This window comes from Nycticebus coucang, chromosome 3 (genome assembly GCF_027406575.1).
Source record: "Nycticebus coucang isolate mNycCou1 chromosome 3, mNycCou1.pri, whole genome shotgun sequence".
Lineage (NCBI taxonomy): Eukaryota > Metazoa > Chordata > Mammalia > Primates > Lorisidae > Nycticebus > Nycticebus coucang.
In genome coordinates this window covers 73,521,426-73,544,472 of record NC_069782.1, presented here as the reverse complement: position 1 = coordinate 73,544,472, position 23,047 = coordinate 73,521,426, and the positions used below count along the sequence as shown (strand labels likewise).

The 23,047-nt window shown below is 38.6% G+C and overlaps 1 pseudogene; it reads right to left on the bottom strand.

Annotated features, from left to right (window-relative positions):
• Positions 1-5,972: 5,972 nt before the first annotated feature.
• LOC128581024 (CTP synthase 1-like) lies at positions 5,973-7,634 on the bottom strand (annotated as a pseudogene).
• Positions 7,635-23,047: the final 15,413 nt, after the last annotated feature.

The following is a 23,047-nucleotide window of genomic DNA, read 5'->3' as shown; positions in this document are numbered from 1 at the left end:
ATACTGCAAAAGCAGTTTTGAGAGGAAAATTCATCACTTTAGATGCCTACATTCGAAAAACAGAAAGAGAGCACATCAACAATCTCACAAGAGATCTTATGGAATTGGAAAAAGAAGAACAATCTAAGCCTAAACTCAGTAGAAGAAAAGAAATATCCAAAATCAAATCAGAGATCAATGAAATTGAAAACAAAAGAATCATTCAGAAAATTAATGAAACAAGGAGTTGGTTTTTTGAAAAAATAAATAAAATAGATAAACCATTGGCCAGACTAATTAGAAATAGAAAAGTAAAATCTCTAGTAACCTCAATCAGAAACGATAAAGGGGAAATAACAACTGATCCCACAGAGATACAAGAGATCATCTCTGAATACTACCAGAAACTCTGTGCCCAGAAATTTGACAATGTGAAGGAAATGGATCAATATTTGGAATCACACCCTCTCCCTTGACTTAGCCAGGAAGAAATAGACCTCCTGAACAGACCAATTTCAAGCACTGAGGTCAAAGAAACAATAAAAAAGCTTCCAACTAAAAAATGCCCAGGTCCAGATGGCTTCACTACAGAATTCTATCAAACCTTCAAGGAAGAGCTTATTCCTGTACTGCAGAAATTATTCCAAAAAACTGAGGAAGAAGGAATCTTCCCCCAACACATTCTATGAAGCAAACATCACCCTGATACCAAAACCAGGAAAAGACACAAACAAAAAGGAGAATTGCAGACCAATCTCACTCATGAATATAGACGCAAAAATTCTCAACAAAATCCTAGCCAATAGATTACAGCTTATCATCAAAAAAGTCATTCATCATGATCAAGTAGGCTTCATCCCAGGGATGCAAGGCTGGTTTAACATACGTAAGTCCATAAACGTTATCCACCATATTAACAGAGGCAAAAATAAAGATCACATGATCCTCTCAATAGATGCAGAAAAAGCATTTGATAAAATCCAGCATCCTTTTCTAATTAGAACACTGAAGAGTATAGGCATAGGTGGCACATTTCTAAAACTGATTGAAGCTATCTATGACAAACCCACAGCCAATATTTTACTGAATGGAGTAAAACTCAAAGTTTTCCTCTTAGAACTGGAACCAGACAAGGTTGTCCTCTGTCACCTTTACTATTCAACATAGTGCTGGAAGTTCTAGCCAATACAATTAGGCAAGACAAGGAAATAAAGGGAATCCAAATGGGAGCAGAGGAGGTCAAACTCTCCCTCTTTGCTGATGACATGATCTTATACTTAGAGAACCCCAAAGACTCAACCACAAGACTCCTAGAAGTCATCAAAAAATACAGTAATGTTTCAGGATATAAAATCAATGTCCACAAGTCAGTAGCCTTTGTATACACCAATAACAGTCAAGATGAGAAGCTAATTAAGGACACAACTCCCTTCACCATAGTTTCAAAGAAAATGAAATACCTAGGAATATACCTAACGAAGGAGCTGAAGGACCTCTATAAAGAAAACTATGAAATCCTCAGAAAGGAAATAGCAGAGGATATTAACAAATGGAAGAACATACCATGCTCATGGATGGGAAGAATCAACATTGTTAAAATGTCTATACTTCCCAAAGCAATTTACCTATTCAAAGCCATTCCTATCAAAGTACCTACATCGTACTTTCAAGATTTGGAAAAAATGATTCTGCGTTTTGTATGGAACTGGAAAAAAACCCGTATGGCTAAGGCAGTTCTTAGTAACAAAAATAAAGCTGGGGGCATCAGCATACCAGATTTTAGTCTGTACTACAAAGCCATAGTGCTCAAGACAGCATGGTACTGGCACAAAAACAGAGACATGGACACTTGGAATCGAATTGAAAACCAAGAAATGAAACTAACATCTTACAACCAGCTAATCTCCATAAACCAAACAAGAACTTACCTTGGGGGAAAGACTCCCTATTCAATAAATGGTGTTGGGAGAACTGGATATCTACATGTAAAAGACTGAAACTGGACCCACACCTTTCCCCACTCACAAAAATTGATTCAAGATGGATAAAGGACTTAAATTTAAGGCATGAAACAATAAAAATCCTCCAAGAAAGCATAGGAAAAACACTGGAAGATATTGGCCTGGGGGAAGACTTCATGAAGAAGACTGCCATGGCAATTGCAACAACAACAAAAATAAACAAATGGGACTTCATTAAACTGAAAAGCTTCTGTACAGCTAAGGAGACAATAACCAAAGCAAAGAGACAACCTACACAATGGGAAAAGATATTTGCATATTTTCAATCAGACAAAAGCTTGATAACTAGGATCTATAGAGAACTCAAATTAATCCACATGAAAAAATCCAACAATCCCATATATCAATGGGCAAGAGACATGAATAGAACTTTCTCTAAAGATGACAGATGAATGGTTAACAAACACATGAAAAAATGTTCATCATCTCTATATATTAGAGAAATGCAAATCAAAACAACCCTGAGATATCATCTAACCCCAGTGAGAATGGCCCACATCACAAAATTTCAAAACTGCAGATGCTGGCGTGGATGTGGAGAGAAGGGGACACTTTTACACTGCTGGTGGGACTGCAAACTAGTACAACCTTTCTGGGAGGAAGTATGGAGAAACCTCAAAGCACTCAACCTAGACCTCCCATTCGATCCTGCAATCCCATCACTGGGCATCTACCCAGAAGGAAAAAAATCCTTTTATCATAAGGACACTTGTACTAGACTGTTTATTGCAGCTCAATTTACAATCGCCAAAATGTGGAAAAGCCTAAATGCCCACCAACCCAGGAATGGATTAACAAGCTGTAGTATATGTATACCATGGAATACTATTCAGCCGTTAAAAAAAATGGAGACTTTAAATCCTTCGTATTAACCTGGATGGACGTGGAAGACATTATTCTTAGTAAAGCATCACAAGAATGGAGAAGCATGAATCCTATGTACTCAATTTTGATGTGAGGACAATTAATGACAATTAAGGTTATGGGGGGGAAGCAGAAAGAGGGATGGAGGGAGGGGGGTGGGGCCTTAGTGTGTGTCACATTTTATGAGGGCAAGACATGATTGCAAGAGGGACTTTACCTAACAATTGCAATCAGTGTAACTGGCTTATTGTACCCTCAATGTATCCCGAACAATAAAAAAAATAATAAAAATAAAGGAAAAAAAAGAAGATTCTTTGATCCTCTTCAGTCATCATTTTTATCAATTTTGGAAATGATTTGATACTATTTTAAAAATATTTTCCTCTTCTCTCCTTCTGGGACTTTAACTGTATTCATTTTTTATCACAAAGCATTGTGTCATGAACCCTAAGGCTTTAGTTTCTAATTTTATTTTTTTTAAGTTTTTCTATAATACATTTTAAAATTTTGGAAATCTACTCTATTATCAAATTCACAAAGCTTTTCTTTTACATTAATTACATTTGGTGATTTAAAAAAGAGTCTCTGGAAGTTCTCTTTAGTTCTGTTTTGTATTTTTCTTTCCTGTTATCATTGTTTTCCTTAGTCCTTGAATGTATGTAGCATATTTATAGTAAGTGATATAAAGTGTTTTTTTTAATTAACTTCATCATGTGTTGTTTTTATTTGCTGCTTTTTGTACTGCTTATGGGTTGCTTTTTATACTTCTTACCATCTATTTGGTAGTTTTTAATTAAAAATTTTAAAATAAATTTTAATTCAGATTTACAAACATTGTGAAGATAGTATAGACAGTTACCATTTACTGCATACCCAGTTTCTCTGTTATCGATGTGGTACATTTCTTACAATTAGAGAACTGATAATTAATACATTATTATTAAGTGATATCCATACTTTACTTCTATTTCCTTTATTTTTTTTTTGTTTGTTTGTTTGTTTGAGACAGTCTCACTCTTGTCACTCTGGGTAGATTGCTTGGGGCATCATAACTCACAGCAACCTCAAACTCTTGGGTTCAAGCAATCCTCTTGCCTCAGCCTCCCAGGTAGATGGGACTACAAGTATAAGCCACCATGCCTTCCTAATTTTTCTCTTTTAAGTGGAGATGGGGTCTCACTCTTGCTCAGGCTGGTCTTGAACTCCTGAGTTCAAACAATCTCCCACCTCAGCCTCTCAGAGTGCTAGGATTACACAATAAATCTAAGTACAAATATTAGATTTGTATTTGTACTAGGCCCAACCTATTTAGATTTTTGTAAAATTAAATGTCCCTTTTCTGTTTCAGGACAGCCTATCAATTAGTAGTTAATTCTAGTTATTCTTTCAGTCAGGTTGTTCCTCAACAACCAGTAAATCTGCTTTCTATCTCTATGGAGTTGCCTATTGTGGAAATTTTATATAAATGGAATCATATATACTTTGTTGCTATTTGTTTCTAGCTTCTTTCACTTAGCAGGATGTTTTTAAAGAACGTCCTTTATCATGTGAGAGTAGTTGATTCCTTTTTATGGCTGAATAATATTTCATTGTATGTATTTGCCACATTTTGTTCATCCATTTTTCAGTTTGTGTACATTTTGGCTGTTCCTACATTTTGTCTACTATGCATAACTTGTTATGAACATTTATATTACGAGTATTTGTGTGAACATTTGTTGACTAGGAATGGAACTGCTGGGTTCTAAGAAGGTAATTTTATGTTTAACTTTTTTTTTCTTTTTTATTTATTTATTTATTTATTTTTGTAGAGACAGAGTCTCACTGTACCGCCCTCGGTAGAGTGCCGTGGCGTCACATGGCTCACAGCAACCTCTAAGTCTTGGGCTTATGCAATTCTCTTGCCTCAGCCTCCCAAGCAGCTGGGACTACAGGCACCCGCCACAACGCCCGGCTATTTTTTTTGTTGCAGTTTGGCCGGGGCTGGGTTTGAACCCGCCACCCTAGGCATATGGGGCCGGCGCCCTACTCACTGAGCCACAGGCGCCGCCCTAACTTTTTTTTTTCTTGTTCCAAATTTTTTATTTCTTAAGTTATAGAGTATATATTAAGTCCATCCAGGATATAGTAGGGACATGTCTATGCCTATTGTTAACATTGCATTAAGAAAATAGCTTTTCCTTCATACTGCATTTCAACTGCAGTAACACCATCCTGGAAGAAAAAAGTATCATCCTCGAGTGAAAGCTGTCTATATGTGAGAGGGTATTAAAGGCAGTTTTCCCAAAAGATTCTTTGTTCTGTTTTAAGTGACTTCTTCATGCAAGGAGTTTATCTTTTCTTTCTTTTTTTCTTGCTTTCTTTTTTTTTTTTTTTGCAGTTTTGGCTGGGGCCAGGTTTGAACCTGCTACTTTCAGTTTATGGGGCTGGTGCCCTACTCCTTTGAACCACAGGCACCACCCATGCAAGGAGTATTTCTTAGCCCCAGGAATAAGAAGCACAGCCAGATTCTGTGAGATTTTAAAATTACATTAGGGAGCATTAGACTTCTATGTGACAGCAAACCATCCATTTGGATGATGAGAACCAGACAGAAGTTGTCACTAACAGTCCCCAAAACTCAGGGCAGTATTGCAATTCTGTCTCTGGTCTCATTTCAGTGCTTTTAGTGGCACTAAAAGTGCAATCAGGTCCCGACACCAAGCACTGAAAGTACTAGCTAAAATTATCTTTCTGTGCTCATTAAGTCCCCCTGGCACACTTTATAATGGTCTAGGCATCCCAGGGAAAGCCATGGACAGCACACTCCAATTCACAATGATGTGAGGTAGTTGGAGAAGCACGGTGATCAACAGGGTGCTCTACCATCCCTGCCCACCCTCAGTTTCCATCTGGACTTTCCGCTTCTGTCTCAGAAACTCAAGACTGCAAAGGAGGGTGTCACACAACAGGCAGTGCACCATGCAGGATGGGGCATACAAAATGACAAAGTTTCCCAAATACCTTTCCCCTATAATAAAATAATCTTAATAAAAACATAATTGAAAGGAAGTGTCAAAAGCAGAGTGTAAAATCAAAGCTGCAAAGTTTGAAGGCTCTCTTGAAGAATCATCCATTATAAGATGAGTCATGATTTATTGATGGAAACTTCAGTGATTTCAGAGTCAGGAGAGCTACTTCTGCTTTTGTCACTATAGGTGGCCCTGGGTGAGAGCTGGCAGCCTTTCTGGAGGTAATGTGAGAGCTTCCCCCTTGGAGACCAGGAGGAGGCCAAAGTAGGGTGGGTCAGGCTTGATAGGTCTGGACAGGAACTCAGGGTGGTACTCAGCCCTGACAAAAAAGTGATGATCTTCCAACTCCACAATTTGCATTCTCTCTCCTTCAGCATCTTAGCCAACAAACTTCAAGCCTTGCTCTTCCAGTTTTTCAAGATAGGATTTGCCTCACATCTGTGGTGGTTCCTCTCTTCCAACTAGTCTGGATCTCCATAGTTTCCTCTTGGTGAAGTTTTTGTTCTGGAACAAGGTTCTCCTCTTGCCCAGCCTCATGGTTCTACCCATCTGCCCAGAATTGTGTTCTGGCATGTCTGTGACCACAGAATGATTAATCTTAGGATCAAACTCCATAGAACTAGCATCTTGCCATCCCAGCACATTTCTTGAGAATTCAACCACTGCCAACCTCATTCCTAAGCACACATCCCAAAAAAGCTTTTTCTGTTTCTGAGTTCAGGCAATTGCTTGAATTTTTCCCTCTGTTCCTCGAACACCAAATCCTGAAACCAGCTCTCCATGAACACTGCAAAGCTCATGCCAAGCTTCATGTAGCACACAGACTCTTCCTGTAGGTGCTTGGCTCCAAGTCTGTGGAATCTGTGTACTTGATTTCCAATTTTTGGTTAATGGCCAGTGCAGAATGCTGCAGAGATTTCATGACAGTAGAAGTCTGAGAACTTCGTGTATTTACTCACAAGAGCAATAGAGCAGGTATCTAGCAATCAGTCATATCTTAGCCATCTCTTTCCACTTCATCAGTATTTTTCATGGCTGCCTCTCAATAGGAAGGTCAAGTCTTCATAGAAAATATTCTACAACCCCTTGCTTCTCTAACAAGGGGACTTGGTAGATAGATGAGACATCATGGACCCAGATCACTCACTCAGGTTCCACCTGGCAGGACATGGATATTTTCTCTTTGATTGATGTGTCAAGAGAATTTGAGCACCTGCATACAACCAGGTGTGGGGAAAGTCCAAGCCCTCTAAGTTCTCAGACACTTTCCTGGGTGAGTTTAGTCTTCTTTCCCCTGTTGAACCTGGCTGAGGAATTAGACTGATGTGGATATTACAAAAATTCTTCTTGTTCTTGAATTGAAACTGACAGAAGGCTTCAAAATAAAGGGCATGCTTTCCATATCTCCCATAGTTCTGCGGAACTCAATAACACACACTTGAGGTTCTAGGCCATTTTCATCCACAGGTATCAATGCCTATCTTATCACCCACTCCTTGGTGAGGCAGAAGTCAAGGAACCGCTCATAGTTACCCAGGTCAAGGTCTTCCCCACCATCATCCAACACAAAAACTTCACCATGCTCCTAAGGGGAAAATGTTCTTGCATTGATGTTAATGTAGGGGTCACTTTTAATTCAAGTTACATGTAAACCACATGACTTCAGTATTGTATCTACATTGCTGGCGATGATTCCTTTTCCAATTCCTGATATAACACCACTAGTAACCAGAATGTACTTCATTTTACTTTCTGACCTCTATATAAAGGAACTGAGAATCAGTGCACCGCCCATGTCACAAGGCTGCTGAGAATTCAAAATTGCAGTGAGTGTGGTCTTAGAGGCACCACACAAGGTGAGGGCTCTAACCCGCCCGCATCCTCTCTCGGTGCCTTTGGCTCAGGGAACACAAAGGCCCCTTCCTCCCACCACGTTTGGCCGCCCAACCTATGGCCCGTTGCAGTGGGTCCTCTCGGACCAGGAACCCGCACCCTGAGGCTGAGCCCCACGGGCTCTGAGGCCTGAGGGCCAAAGCAGCCGTAGCAGAGGGGCAGCTGCCAGGCTGTCTGGAGGACAGCTGAGCGAAGCGGGCATCACGCTTCTAAGGCCCTCTCTGTCCTAAGGGCCAGGCTAGGCTGACCAGGTGCCACCGGGAGCCACATTGCGAGCCCCTCCACCTCTGCAGCTGCCCGGCAACCCCAGCGGCCCCCTCCGCAGCCGCGCCTGGCCACGCTGCCCGAGCACCGGACTATGTTTAACTTTTTGAGAAACTGACAAACTTTTTCACATCAGCAGCAGCTGCAGCATTTTTAACATATCTACTAGCCATATATAAGGTTTCTATCAATAATTTCTCTTATCCTTGGCAACACTTGTTACTGTTTTTAGAATTTTAGCTCCCCTAAGGGGTATAACATACCTCATTGTGGTTTTGATTTGCATTTTCCTAATAACCAATGTTAAGCATCTTTTCATCAGACTGTTGGCCAATAGTTTATCTTCTTTAGAAAAATGTCTCTTAAGATTATTTGTCCATTTTTTAATTGTTTTGTTGTTGTTGTTGGGTTGGTCTTTATATATTCTGAAGTGTATGTCTTTAACAGGTATAAGATTTGCACACATTTTTCTCTCATCCTATGGGTTATCTTTTCACTGTCTTGATACTGTCCTTTGATGTACAAATGTTTTTAATTTTGATGAAATTCAGTTTATCTACTTTCCTTTGATTCCCTGTATGTTTGATTTTGTAATAAATTGTTGCCTGATCCAAGATCACAATGGTTTTCACATGTGTTTCCTTCTGAGTTTTATTTTTATTTATTTATTTATTTATTTTAATATTTCAAACTTTTTTTGTGTGCAGTTTTTGGCCGATGCTGGGTTTGAACCCACCACCTCCGGTATATGGGGCCAATGCCCTACTTGTTGGTCCTTCTGAGTTTTAGATTATTAGACCTCACACTTAGGACTTTGATCTATTTTTATTACTTTTGTATATAATCTGAGGTAAAGGTCTCAACTTTAGTCACTGCATGTGAATATCCAGTTGTCCCAGTACCATTTGGTCAAGAGAGTATTCTTTTCTGTTCCATTGATTTTTGTATCTGCTCTTTCAACAATTCCATGCTTTCTTGAATATAGAATCTTTGTAGAAAGTCTGTGAGCCTTCCAACTTAGTTTTCCTCCAGTATTGTGTTGGGTATTTAAGTTTTTTGCCTTTAGAATCCGTTTGTCAATATATACAGAATTTCTGGCTTTTAAATGGGGATTGCACTGGCTCCACATGTCATTTTAAGAGGAACTGACATTCTAACACTATTAAGTCTTCTAATCCATGAACATGAAATAGCTCTCCGTGTGTTTAGATGCTCTTGATTTCTTTCATCAGAGTTTTGCGGTTTTCCACATGCAGATCTTGTACCTGTTTTTAGTTAGATTGCCTAAGTATTTCCTTTTACTTGTGTGCTTTTGTAAATTATATTTTTATTTTGCAATTCCAAGTATTATTGGTGTATAGAAATGTAATTTACCTTCATATATTAACTTTGTACCCTGTGACTTTGCTATACCTGCTTATTAATTTCTGGAGGTTTTTGTTGATTTTTCAGCTTTTGTACATAGACAATCTTGTCATCTTCAGACAAAGATGGTTTTATTTCTTCCTAGTCCATGTATTTTTATTTCCTTTCCTTTTCTTACTGTATTTACTAGGACTTCCAGTGTGACATTGAAAGAGTGGTGTGACAGTACATCCTTTCCTTATTTCTAATCTTAGGGAGAGACTCTCCAGTTTCTCATGATTAACTCAGATGCTACCTATGGGTTATTTGTACATGTTCTTTATCAGATTGGGAAAGCTCCTCTGTATTCCTTGTATGCTGAGAGATTTTTTTTTGTCTTATCATGAAGAGATGTTGGATTTTATCAAATGCTTTTTCTGCCTCAATTGATAAGAACATATACTATTTCTCTTTAGTCTATTGATGTGATGGATTACCTTGATTGATTTTCCAAATATACATGGAATAAATCCCCAGCTGGTCATGGGGTATAATTATTTTTTATGTTGTTGGATTGGATTTGTTAAGGCTGTGGTCTCCAACCTCTGAGCCATGGCCTATTAGGAACCAGGCTGCATAGCATCACCTTCTGAACTCTGCCTCCTGTCCCCCATCCCCATTTTTGGAAAAATTGTCTTCCATAAACCTGGTCTCTGGTGCCCAAAAGGTTGTGAACTGCTATGCTGAGTGATTGATAGATTTTGAGGATTTTTGCATTTATGTTCATGAGACATATTTGTGTGTAGTTTTGCTTTCCTGTTATATGTTTATCTGGTTTTGGCATTAGGATAATGCTGACCTCATAGAATGTGTTAGGAAACATTTCCTCTATTTCTGTTTTCTGAAAGAGATTCTGTAGAAATGATATAATTTCCTTTCTTATATGTTTGATAGAATTCATTAATGAAACCACTTGTACCTGATTTTTTTTATTGGGAGGTTATTAATTATTCATTTAATTTCCTTAATAGAAGCCATTCAGATTATCTCTTTCTCATAAGAGAAGGCTAATTTAACTCTGCTACTAAGGTGATCTTTTCTTGGGTTTCTGCTGAATGTCCCAGTGTACCACAGGACTTTTCACAGTGGGTAGAGCAGACCTTGAATGTCTCTGCCCTATGTGGGCATTGGGGATTGTTTTGCTTCACCTCCCCTGTTGTTCTTCGCTTGGTCTTATGAAGTTATATTCTACTTATATGTGGTTTGGTCTTCAGTGGAGACTCCAGGGAAACCATAAGCAGATTCTGGAACCTCTATTCTCATTGTGGAAAATACTTTTTTCTTCTTGACACTATAAATACCCATGAACTTTTATTCATTCAGTACACTGAGCACTTACTTCCTGCCTGCCAGTTTTCTAGTGTTAGATGATATCGCTGGAAACAAAACAAAGAAAAAGTTCTACCTTCATGGTGTTTTCATTCTAGTGGCACCACCAGACACTAAGCAGATAACTATATGTTAGGTTCTATGGTGATAATTGTTATCAAGAAGAGAAAACAAGTATAGAGAATTAGTTTTACATAGGGTGCTAAGGAAAGATCTCACTGTGAAAATGACATTTTAGCAATGCCTTAAAGGAAAAGGGGGGAAAAAACATGTGGCAACTGTGGGAAATACTTTCCAGCCACAGTTTATAAATTAATATAAAATGTATTCATTATGCACTCAAGTATTTTCTACTCTGTAAAATACTGTCTTATTCTATTTCTTTGAAATGAGAAAACTTATAGTAGCTTGGGAAGATTATAGGAGTATCTCTAGAACACTATTAAACCTCTTTTAATAAATTCAGCCCAAGACAAAAATACATTTTACCTTTGACCCATTTTAAATACACATATTCATGTTAAATATTTGGGGTTTTTTTTTTTTTGTTTGTTTGTTTTTACGGTCACTTGGTTTATATCTACACACAGTCACAAGAGTCTCAATTTCTTTTTGTGTGTGGTTTTTTTTTTTTTTTTTGGCCGGGGCTGGGTTTGAACCCACCACCTCCAGAATATGGGACCGGCGCCCTACCCGCTGAACCACAGGCACCGCCCAAGAGAGTCTCAATTTTTATATAAGGACGGAAAGAGGTTACAAATAAAAGGAAGAAAAAAGATATTCTATGTGAATAGTAACCAAAAGACAGTAAGAGTGACTGTATTATTGTTACACAAAGTACACTTTAAATTTAAAAAAAACCTTAAAGAAACAAAACGTTGACATTGTATATTGATAAAAGATTCAATACAGCAAGAAGATTTGATAATTATAAATATATGTTCATAACAAAGGAATCCTCAAATATATGAAGATAAAATTGACAGGAAGGGATGGAAACTTCTGTGATAATAGAAACATCAATACCCCACTTTCAATAATGAGTAGAACAACCAAACAGAAGATCAGAAGATGCTGAGGGCTTGAATTGGTCTATATATTTATCAGACCTAATGCATACATAGAGCACTCTACCCAACAGAAGCAGAATACACATTCTTTTCAAGTGCACATTTTCTTGAATAGACTATATGTTGTCACAAAACAAGCTTTATTGATTGAAAAAATACTGAAATCATACATAGCATCTTTTCAAATTACAATATAATGAAAATTTAACAATAGCAGGAAAACCAAAAAAATCACAGTACACGGAAATGAAACAACATATTCTTAAACAACCAATGGGATAAAGAGGAAATCACAAGGAAAACTAGAAAATAGGCTCTCTGTTCATAGCTCAGTGGTTAGGGCGCTGACCATGTACACAGGGCTGGTGGGTTTGAACCCAGACTGGGCCTGCTAAACAAACAAACAACAACAAAAATAAAAAGTAGCCAGGCATTGTGTGGGTGCCTGTAGACCCAGCTACTTGGGAGGCTGAGGCAAGAGATCGCTTGAGCCCAAGAGTTTGAGGTTGCTGTGAGCTATGATGCTACAGCCCTCTATAGAGGGTGACAAAGTGAGACTCTGTCTCAAAAATAAATAAATAAGTAAAACTAGAAAATATTTTGAGATAATGAAAACAAAACACAACACATCAAGATTTATAGATGCAGCATAAGCAGTGCTAAGTGGAAAATTTGTAGGAATAGATGTGTATGTTATAAAAGAAGAAAAATCTAATAACCAAATTGTATAACTTTTTTTTTGAGACAGAGTCTTACTCCATCACCTGGGATAGAGTGATGTGGCATCATCATAGCTCACAGCAACCTCAAACTTTTGGACTCACACAATCCTCTTGCTTCAGCCTCCTGTGTAGCTGGAACTACAGGCTCCACCAACAACAGCTGGCTAATTTTTCTTTTCTTTTCTTTTCTTTTTTTTTTTTCTGCAGTTTTTGGCATGGGCTGGGTTTGAACCCACCACCTCTGGCATATGGGGCCAGTGCCCTACTCCTTTGAACCACAGGTGCCACCACTAATTTTTCTATTTTTAATAGAGACGGAGTCTCGCTCTTGTTTAGGCTGGTCTTAAACTTTTGAGCTCAAGCAATCCACCCACCACGGCCTCCCAGAGTGCTAGGATTACAGATGTGAGCCACTGTGCCCTGTTTGTGGTTTTATTCTTGTAGTCCCTCCACACACAGAGACTAATGAGAAATGGTCATCTTCAGTGTGATTTTAAGGCTTACATTGGTTGGCGTCTTTTTTAACATACTTGCCTCCTTATGTTACTGTCCTCCAGGTGACAGTTCTTTCAGGTTCTTGGTGGTCATTGGAATCATTGGATGGACCACCTAAGCCAATGCAAGCGGCTTTTATTGAAAGACTGAAAGAAAGTACGAGAGAGAGAACAGGAACGGACATGCACATGCAGGTTGTGCAAGTGGCTGCTCAGGGAGAATGTGGTTTTAAGGGGAGGTATAATTAAGGCTAAGAGATTTGTTTCACTAATAATTTGGGTAGTAATTCCTAGAATTGTGTTCATTCCCGTTTTCATACTTTACATAGTTGTTTCAGAACTGTCATGGTAATTTGAACAGCAGAGATATTTTAAAACAACAATGCAAATGATGTTGTAATTAGCCAAAGTTCATGTAAAGTGATCTAGATAACTGACAAGCTGGCTAAAGCTAGTTCTGGTCTGTGGTTATCAACCCCCCTTCGTTAGACTTTAATACCTGCAACCACTCTACCAGGCCCTGCAACTGGACTAGTTAGCTTCTGTCTGAGGATTATTTATTTCAATACCTGTATGTACTCTGTAAGACCATGTATCTGGTGTCAGCACTATCTCTTACTCTAACAATCGTATAATATGTAAAGATGTTTGGGGGGTCATTGGAATGCAGTTTTCACTTGTTGGGCATACGACTGTCCACCTGACATGAGTTATGTGGTAATCTGAATTTGGTATCTGTGAGGAAAAACTCCAAGCCAAGTCTCGGATTGTTCAGTAACATTTGATGAGTATTTATAGGGATTCTAAGGTTTAGATCTTATAGCCATTATCATTAGGGATAATTATAGAACTTTCAGTTAAGGAATATGAAATTTTTCAAAGTATAGTATATTAAATATGATTTTTAGAATTTTCTGTATCTATGATGTTTTCACATCTTAAAAAACTTACTGGCCCCAGAAAGCTTGCTCACCCCCACCCCTCCAACTAGTCAGTTCCTGTAGATAGCAAACTGCTTCACCTGGAGCACATTTTTGGTTTGCAAACCAACAAACCTAGCCCCTGTCACCTCCTTCTCTAATTCTCACACATTAGCCTTGGTGTGTGCCACACCTTCTGGGGGCAAGACATGATTGCAAGAGGGACTTTACCTAACAAATGCAATCAGTGTAACCTGGCTTATTGTGCCCTCAATGAATCCCCAACAATAAAAAAAAAAAAAATGGAAAAAAAAAATTCTCACACATTAAGCCAGTATTTCTTCTATCATAAATCATTCCACAGTCAGGTACCAGACAAACTAGATTCCACCCCCAAAGCTTGCTGGAATTATTCACAATAGCCAATCCTAAACTGTTTGTTCTATCCTGCCTTGCCATTTCCTTGGAAACTCCAATAAAGGCCATAGTCTATGCCTTCACCTTAGTCCTGCTTCTGCCTACTAACTGACACTGGTGCCTGACTATGACTCTGTTTGGCACATGGCTAGCCCCCTCATGTCCAATGTGGAGGAAATGGACATGGAAGGAAGGAAGTAAACTTCCTTCCAAGCTTTGTTCTCATTTCCTCCCGTAGCTGCACCAGCTTTCCCACACCATGTCCAATATTAACATTCTTAGGACATGAAGAAAGTTTTAAACAAAATTAAAAGAACTGAAATTACACCTTGTATTTTTTCAGACCACAAGGCAATAAAGGTAAAACTCCAAAAAAATTTTCATCCCTACACAAAGGCATGGACACTAAACAACCTTATGCCGAATGATAGTTGGGTCAAAGAGGAGACAAAGGAGGAAATTATTAAATTCTTTAAACATAACAACAATGAAGCTACAAGTACCAAAACCTGTGGGATACTGCAAAGAGATCCTACAAAGGAAATGTATCACATTAAATTCCTACATCTGAAAAACAGAAAGAGAGCACACCAACAACCTAATGAATCATCTCAAGGAAATGGTATAGGAAGAATAATCTAATCACAAACCTAGCAGAAGTAACCAAAATTAAATCAGAAGTAAATAAAATTGAAAATACAAGAATCATCCAGAAAATTAATGAAATAAAAAGTTGGTTCTTTGAAAAGATAAGCAAAATCAATAAACTTTTGGCCAAATTAACTAAAAACAGAAAAGTAAAATCTATAATAAGCTCAATCAGAAACGAAGGGGAAATAACAACAGATACCACAGAGATGCAAGAGATTATCTCTGACTACTACAAGAAACACTATGCCCAGAAATTTGACAATGTGGAGGAAATGGACATGGAATCACATCATCTCCCTAGGCTTAATTAGGAAGAAACAGATATCTTGAACAAACCAATATCAAGCACTGAAATTAAAGAAACAATCAAAAAGCTTCCAACAAAAAAAGCCCTGAATCAGATGGCTTCTTGAAAGAATTCTATCAAACCTTCAAAGATGAGCTTGTAAATATTGATGCAAAAATACACAATAAAATCTTAGCCAATAGATTACAGCTACACATTTAAAAATTTACTCATCACAGTCAAGTAGCCTTCATCTCAGGATGCAAGGCTGGTTTAACATATGCAAATCCTTAAATATAACTCACCATATCAATAGAAGCAAAACAAAGACCATATATATGATCCTCTCAATAGCTGCAGAAAAAAAAGCATTTGCAAAAATTTACCATCCTTTTCTAACAAGAATCCTTAAGAAAATAGGCCTATGTGGCACATTTCTTAAAATGATTGAAGACATTTACAACAAACCCACAGCTAAATATCATACTGAATGGAGTAAAACTGAAAGCTTTTCCACTTAGAACTGGAACCAGACAAGGGTGTCCTCTATCACCAGTACTATTCAACATAGTTCTGGAAGTTCTAGCCAAGACATTCAGGCAAGAGAAGGATATAAAGGGCCTCCAAATGGGGGCAGATGAAGTCAAACTCTTGCTCTTTGCTGATATGATCTTATACTTAGAAAACTTCAGAGACTCAGACACAAGACTCCTGGACATGATCAAGAAATAGAATAAATGTCTCAGGTATAAAATCAGTGTCCACAAATCACTACCCTTTGTATACACCAAGAACAGCCAAGTTGGGAAGCAAATCAGGGACACAATTCCCTTCACAGTAGCTTCAAAGAAAATGAAATACTTAAGAATATAACAAAAGAGGTGAAGGATCTCTACAAAGAGAATTATGAAACTCTAAGAAAAGAAATAGCAAAAGTCATTAACAAATGGAAGAACATAACCATGCTCTTGGCTGGGAAGAATCAACATTGTCAAAATAGCTATACTACCCAATCCAATCTACAGATTCAATGCACACTTTGAAGAACTGGAAAAAATACCAACATTAAAATGCCAACATCATACTTTGAAGAACTGGAAAAAGTAGTACTTCAGTTTGTATGGAACCAGAAAAATTCCATGTAGCCCAGGCAATTCTTAGTGATAAAAACAAAGCTGAAAGCATCATTTATTCTATCAGACTTCAGGTTATATTACAAGTCCACAGTGAACAAAACAGCATGGTATTGGCACAACATTGGAGACAGAGACATATGGAACCAAATAGAAAACCAAGAGATGAAACCAATCTCTTATTGCCACCTGATTTGATAAACCAAACAATCCCTATTCAATAAATTGGATTGCCTGGCAAAAGAATCCCTATCCAATAAATGGTGTTGGGAGAACTGGATAACCACATGTAAAAGACTGAAACTGGATCTACACCTTTTACCACTTACAATAATTGAGTCTTGCTAGATAAAAGATTCAAATCTAAGGCATGAAATAATAAAAATCCTAGAAGAAAGTATGGGAAAACTCCTAATGATATTAGCCCAGGGAGAGTTTTTATGAAGAAGACTTTAACAAAAATAAACAAATGGGATGTAATTAAGCTGAGAAGCTTCTGCACAGATAAGGACAGAACAATTAAAGCAAATAGACAACCTTCAGAATGGGAAAAGATATTTGCAGGTTACAAATCTGAGAAAGGGTTGATAACTAGGATATACAGGGACCTAAAATTAATCAACAAAAAAAGAGAAACAATCCCATCTATCACTGGGCAAGAGACATGAACAGAACCTTCTCTGAGGAAGACAGATGAACGGCTAAAAAACATGAAAAAATGCTCATCATCCCTAATCATCAGAGAAATGCAAATCAAAACCACCCTGAGATATCACCTAACCCCACTAAGAATAGCCCACATCCCAAAGTCCCAAAGTTGCAGATGCTGGCATGAAGATGAAAAGAAGGGTACACTTTTACATTGTTGGTGGGAGTGAAATTAATACAGCCTTTTTGGAAAGAAGTATGGAGAATCCTTAAAGAACTCAAATTATACCTCCCATTTGTTCCACAATCTCATTACTGGGCATCTACCCAGAAGAAATAAAATCATTTTAGCATAAGGATATTTGCACTAGATTGTTTATCACAGCTCAATTTATAATCACCAAGATATGGAAACAACTTAAATGTCCATCAAGCCAGGAATGAATTAACAAACTGTGGTATATGTCTACCATGAAAAGATGGAGACTTCACATCTTTTGTGTTAACTTGGGTGGAATTGAAGCACATTCTTTTTAGTAACGTATCATAAGAATGGAAAAGCACGTATATAATGTACTCAATACTAATATGAAGCCAGTAGATGATCTAATACATGCCCACACAAGAGAAAAATTCAATTCATTTCAAATTGGGGGAAGGGGGAAAAAGAAAGGGGGAGAGGAAAAGTGGGAGGGGATTAGTGTGCTCCCACTTAATGAGCACAATGTAAGGCTATCTCTTGGGTGTGGGCACAATGTAAGGCACATCTCTTGGGTGTGGGACACAATGAGAACATTGTAATCTAGTTGTTTGTACCTGAAAATTAACCTGAAATTAAAAAAATAGATATGAACAGGTTTTTCCTGTTATTTGGGTTTATTCCTTCTATATAAATTTCAAGGTCTGGACATAGTTTTGAGTTACCCATGAAGTATAAGACAATCAAATTTCACCAACACTGTTTCTCTTTCACGGGGGCAGAATGTTATATTTGAGTAAGTCCTTTTTATTATTATTATTATTTTTTTTTTTTGAGACAGAGTCTCACTATGTCACCGTGGGTAGAGTGCTGTGGCATCACAGCTCACAGCAACCTCAAACTCTTGGGCTTAAGTTTTTCTCTTGCCTTAACCTCCCAAGTAGCTGGGACTACAAGAGCCTGCCACAATGCCAGGCTATTTTTTTGTTGCAGTTGTCATTGTCTGTTAGCTGGCCCAGGCCAGGTTTGAACCTGCCACCCTTGGTGTATGTGGCTGGTGCCATAACCACTGTGCTACGGGCACCAAGCTGAGCCATTTTAGAAATCATATTAAACAAGTGCCATTCTAAATGGTTGCAGACATCTAAGGACCATTTACGCTGCATAAATATTACTGTGAAAGAAGACTAACCCATTTCTCAATAAAGGTTGCTTTATTGCTTTATATTTCAGTTCAAAATGCCCAAATCTTAAAGGCTTAAAACAATGATTTATTACTCGTGTGTATAGACTGGGTGGTCTTTCTGCTTCACTAGGCATTCGCTGGAGTCTCCAATCAGGCCATGGTTAGCCAGAAGAAAGGCTGGGCTGGAGGGGCTCAAAAGGCTTTACTCCTATGCCTAGTATCATGAGGTCCACCATGGGTAACTTGAGTTTCTTCATGGCATCTCCACAGACTAGTCACACTTCTTGCATGATGGTTAGCTTTAAGAAGGAAAGTGGAAGCTGACACACTTCCTAAGGGTAGGCCTAGAACCTCTGCCATTCTACTAGTACTAGGCCAAAGCAAGTCACAGGCCAGCCTAGATTTCAGGATGAGAAAAAGAATTTCCCTGTTGTGAACAGAATGGCAGGAGGAAAGGAATTGATAGTGTATCTCTGGCCATAGGAGAACCATACTTGTAAATCACAATCAAAATATGAGATGATAAAAGACTTTAAGAAATAGAGGATTCAGGGAATGATGGGCTTTTGAAAGCAGGAGTGTTGATGAACTGGCTTTTTTTTTTTTGAGACAAAGCCTCAAGCTGTGGCCCTGAGTAGAGTGCCATGGCATCACAAGCAACCTCCACCTGCTGGGCTCAAGCAATTCTCCTGCCTACGCCTCTCAAGTAGCTGGGACTACAGGCGCCCGCCACAACACCCGTCTATTTTTTGGTTGTAGCCATCATTGTTGTTTGGCGGGCCCAGACTGGATTTGAACCCACCAGCTGAGGTGTATGTGGCTGGCGCCTTAGCCGCTTGAGCCACAGGCGCCGAGCCAGATGAACTGGTTTTCTGTTAGATGTAAAAGTGTGGTCACTGGGCTGAGGCAACTTACTAGCTTTTCAAAGCATGGTCAGTGTTAAAGCTGTTGTTGACTGGCTTACATAAATGTGTCACTGTCACAGATCAGGTGGCCTTCATAACCATGTGGGATGGGACACTGTCCCTGATTAATTGTTATTAATGTCTGGTCAGTTGTCTGATCTTCAGTTTTGGTGATGACTAATTATGGTTAAGAAAGTCGCGGGTTTGAATTTGGAGAATGGAAACATTACTGAATTACTGAATAGGAATATACTCATCAGCTGGAGTATTTTTTTTTTTTTAAGTATTCTTGTGTTGTAGCACAGGAAGGAGCTGTAACACAGTGGACCAGAGAATTTCCCAATAGGAGACTTTGCTGACCACCTGGGGTCTGGAGGCAGAGGGAGAAATAGGCGAAGAAATTAACACACAGTTTCTGTGGGAAAATCTGATACTCAGAGAGATGGCCTCCTATCAACCTGTAGCAAGGCAGATTGGTGCCACCCTGAAGCAAATTCTCAAGAGGGTGTTTGTTTGCTTGTTTGTTTGGGGGGGGACAGAGTCTCACTTTCTTGCTCCCAGTAGAGTGCTGTGACATCATAGCACATAGCAACCTCAAACTCTTGAGCTCAAGAGATCCATTGCATAAGTCTCCCAAGTAGCTGGGATTACAGGTGCCTGCCACAATACCTGGCTATTTTTTTTTTCAGTTTCTGGCTGGGCCTGGGTTTGAACCCGCCACCTCTGGCATATGGGGCCTGTGCCCTACTCCTTTGAGCCACAGGCGCTGCCCTTAGAGACAGGTCTGCTTTGGCTCAGGCTGATCTCAAACTCATGAGCTCAAGCTATCCACCCTCCTTTGCCTCCTAGACTGCTGGGATTACAGGCTTGAGCCGCGCGCCTGGCCAAGAGGTTTTATTAAGATTAAGTAAATGAGGGTGGCGCCTGTGGCTCAGTCAGTAAGGCGCCGACCCCATATACCGAGGGTGGAGGGTTCAAAACCCAGCCCCGGCTGAACTGCAAACCAAAAAATAGCTGGGCGTTGTGGCGGGCGCCTGTAGTCCCAGCTACTCGGGAGGCTGAGGCAAGAGAATCACTTCAGCCCAGGAGTTGGAAGTTGCTGTGAGCTGTGTGATGCCATGGCACTCTACCGAGGGCAATAAAGTGAGACTCTGTCTCTACAAAAAAAAAAAAAAAAAAAAAGATTAAGTAAATGAATGAATAATGAGAACACTGTTTAAACATTAGCAAGCAGAAACAATGATAATAAACAATCTTGAAATTTTTGGAAAAAAAGATTAAGTAAATGAGGTAAAAGCTATGTTAATTTAGGAGGATGTAGGCACTCCAATTTGTACAAATAAACAACACATTGAATCTCACAAAGGCATAAATGTATTCATGATCTATGTATATATGACTTAATAAAAAAAAAAAAAAAGATTTTTAGGGTGTGTTTTTCCAGAATGAAGAAGAGTTAATAGTCTCATGACTCTGACTCAGTCATACAGGTGGTCATTTGATTAAGAAAAAGGTTATTGAGTGGAGGCACTAAATCAAAGAATAATTCTCAAGGGCAGAACTCTGTTAAGTAGGTAACAAAGTTGCCTTAGGGCAGTGGTTCTCAACCTTCCTAATGCTGAGGCCCTTTAATACAGTTCCTGTGGGTTGAGACCCACAGGTTGAGAACCGCTGCCTTAGGGGATGGGAGAGAAATAGTTATGGTTACAGGCTTCGGGCTAGATTGTCTGGGCTCAAGGGTAATCTTTAATCCTCCTCTAACTCTGCTGATATCCTGTTTCCACTAAACTGCTGAATTTTATACTCAGATGTCCCCAAACTAGTTTTCCATCTATGTGGGAGAACATTCCGACCTGCCTCAACACCATAGCTGTGCTGTGCAGCAGGGGGATGAGGCCCAAAGTCATTCCCTCCTGGATCCTCTGGAATGTTCCTTTGCAATATATTTCTACCCACATTCTTTTTTTCTTTTGAGACAGAGCCTCAAGCTGTCGCCCTGGGTAGAGTGCTGTGGCATTACAGTTCACAGCAACCTCCAACTCCTGGGCTCAAGCGATTCTCTTGCCTCTGCCTCCCAAGTAACTGGGACTACAGGCGCCAGCCACAATGCCCGGATATTTTTTGGTTGCAGCCATCATTGTTGTTTGGCAGGCCCCAGGATGGATTCGAACCTGCCAGCTCAGGTGTATGTGGCTGGTGCCTTAGCCGCTTGAGCCATAGGCGCCAAGCCTCCACCCACATTCTTGAAAGTACAGGCTTTATTCCTTTTAGCAGATTTATCTTGGTACCATTATTGGACTGTCCCCAGAAAGTACTAATATTTAATTTTCGGCTGAGAAACCTGAGGAATCTAGACTTTTCAAAAGTTTAAAAATCTAAACTTTTTTATTTCACTGCAGTTTGTAACATATATAAAGAACAACCCTAAACACATATCTGTATTTAGATGTTACCTTAAGCCTCTATCAAGATGGCTTGATCACATCAGAGTTGGGTACAATGAGATATTGGTAACAATATTTTCCCATAGAGTATTCAGAAGTTATAACATGTAAATATATAAGTATACCTTCTTAAGATTTAGTCATTAAATACCTTCATATTAGGTGTTCATCAGTGCTAAACATAAGACAAATCAGAATGAAGAGTCCTGCTTAACAAGTTGAACATCAATGAAAATCATCTTCATTAAGGGAAGGAAAGCCAGGTGCTGGCAGGGTTTAGATTAGAGTGGCATGTCAGAAGTGTAGGCAATAAAATAATTTTATAGGTTATAGTGATGTAGCTGGTGTAATTGATAGTGTAAGTTTTTTATTATGGGGTTATTTAAGTTAAATAAGACAAAGATGGTATCTTATAGGATAGTGAGAAAATCATAAGAAAATAATGTGTATAGTGAAAACTGGCCATTGACTTGAAAGAAAATAAAAGAATACCGTGGAGAGGAATCACTGAACAATTTGATTTAATTTAGATAATGTTTATTTCATATATTTACTGCTACATTCCATCAGGAAACATCTTATTTTGATGTCATGACAATTCAGCAAGTAAAAAACACATTTCTTTAGAAAAAAATACTTCTAAGTTTAGCCTTTTAACATATAAATATAATGCACAAAATAAGTATACTGCAGAAAACCCATGACCCACAAACTGCATATGCATCATTTCTGAAACACATGACATTTATCTAAGTGCATCTCTACAATGGTTGTGATGTTTGCAGCTCTAATTAACAGAAAATCTTATTTTTTGAAATGCCAAAGAGTAAGTATCTAATACTATGTGGGTCACATGGTATCTGCCACAGCTACTCAATCTTGCAAGGGTAGTATGAAGACAGCCACAGGCAAAACACAAATGGTTTCTGTGTGTTAGTGTTCTCAAAACTTTATAGACACTGAAATTTGACAAACAATTTTCTGTATCATAAAATATTCTTTGACCTTTTCCAACCATTTAGAAATATAAAACTACTCTTAGTTTGCAAGCTACAGAAATGAGAAGTGGGTCAGATCTGTCTGATGACTAGTTTGCCAACCCCTGACTTAGCTTTGTCAGGATCTGCTCATAAATGACTTATGGGAAAATGAACAACCAAACTAAATCAAGGCACTGGCAACAATATGATGGGGGATGAATTTGGGT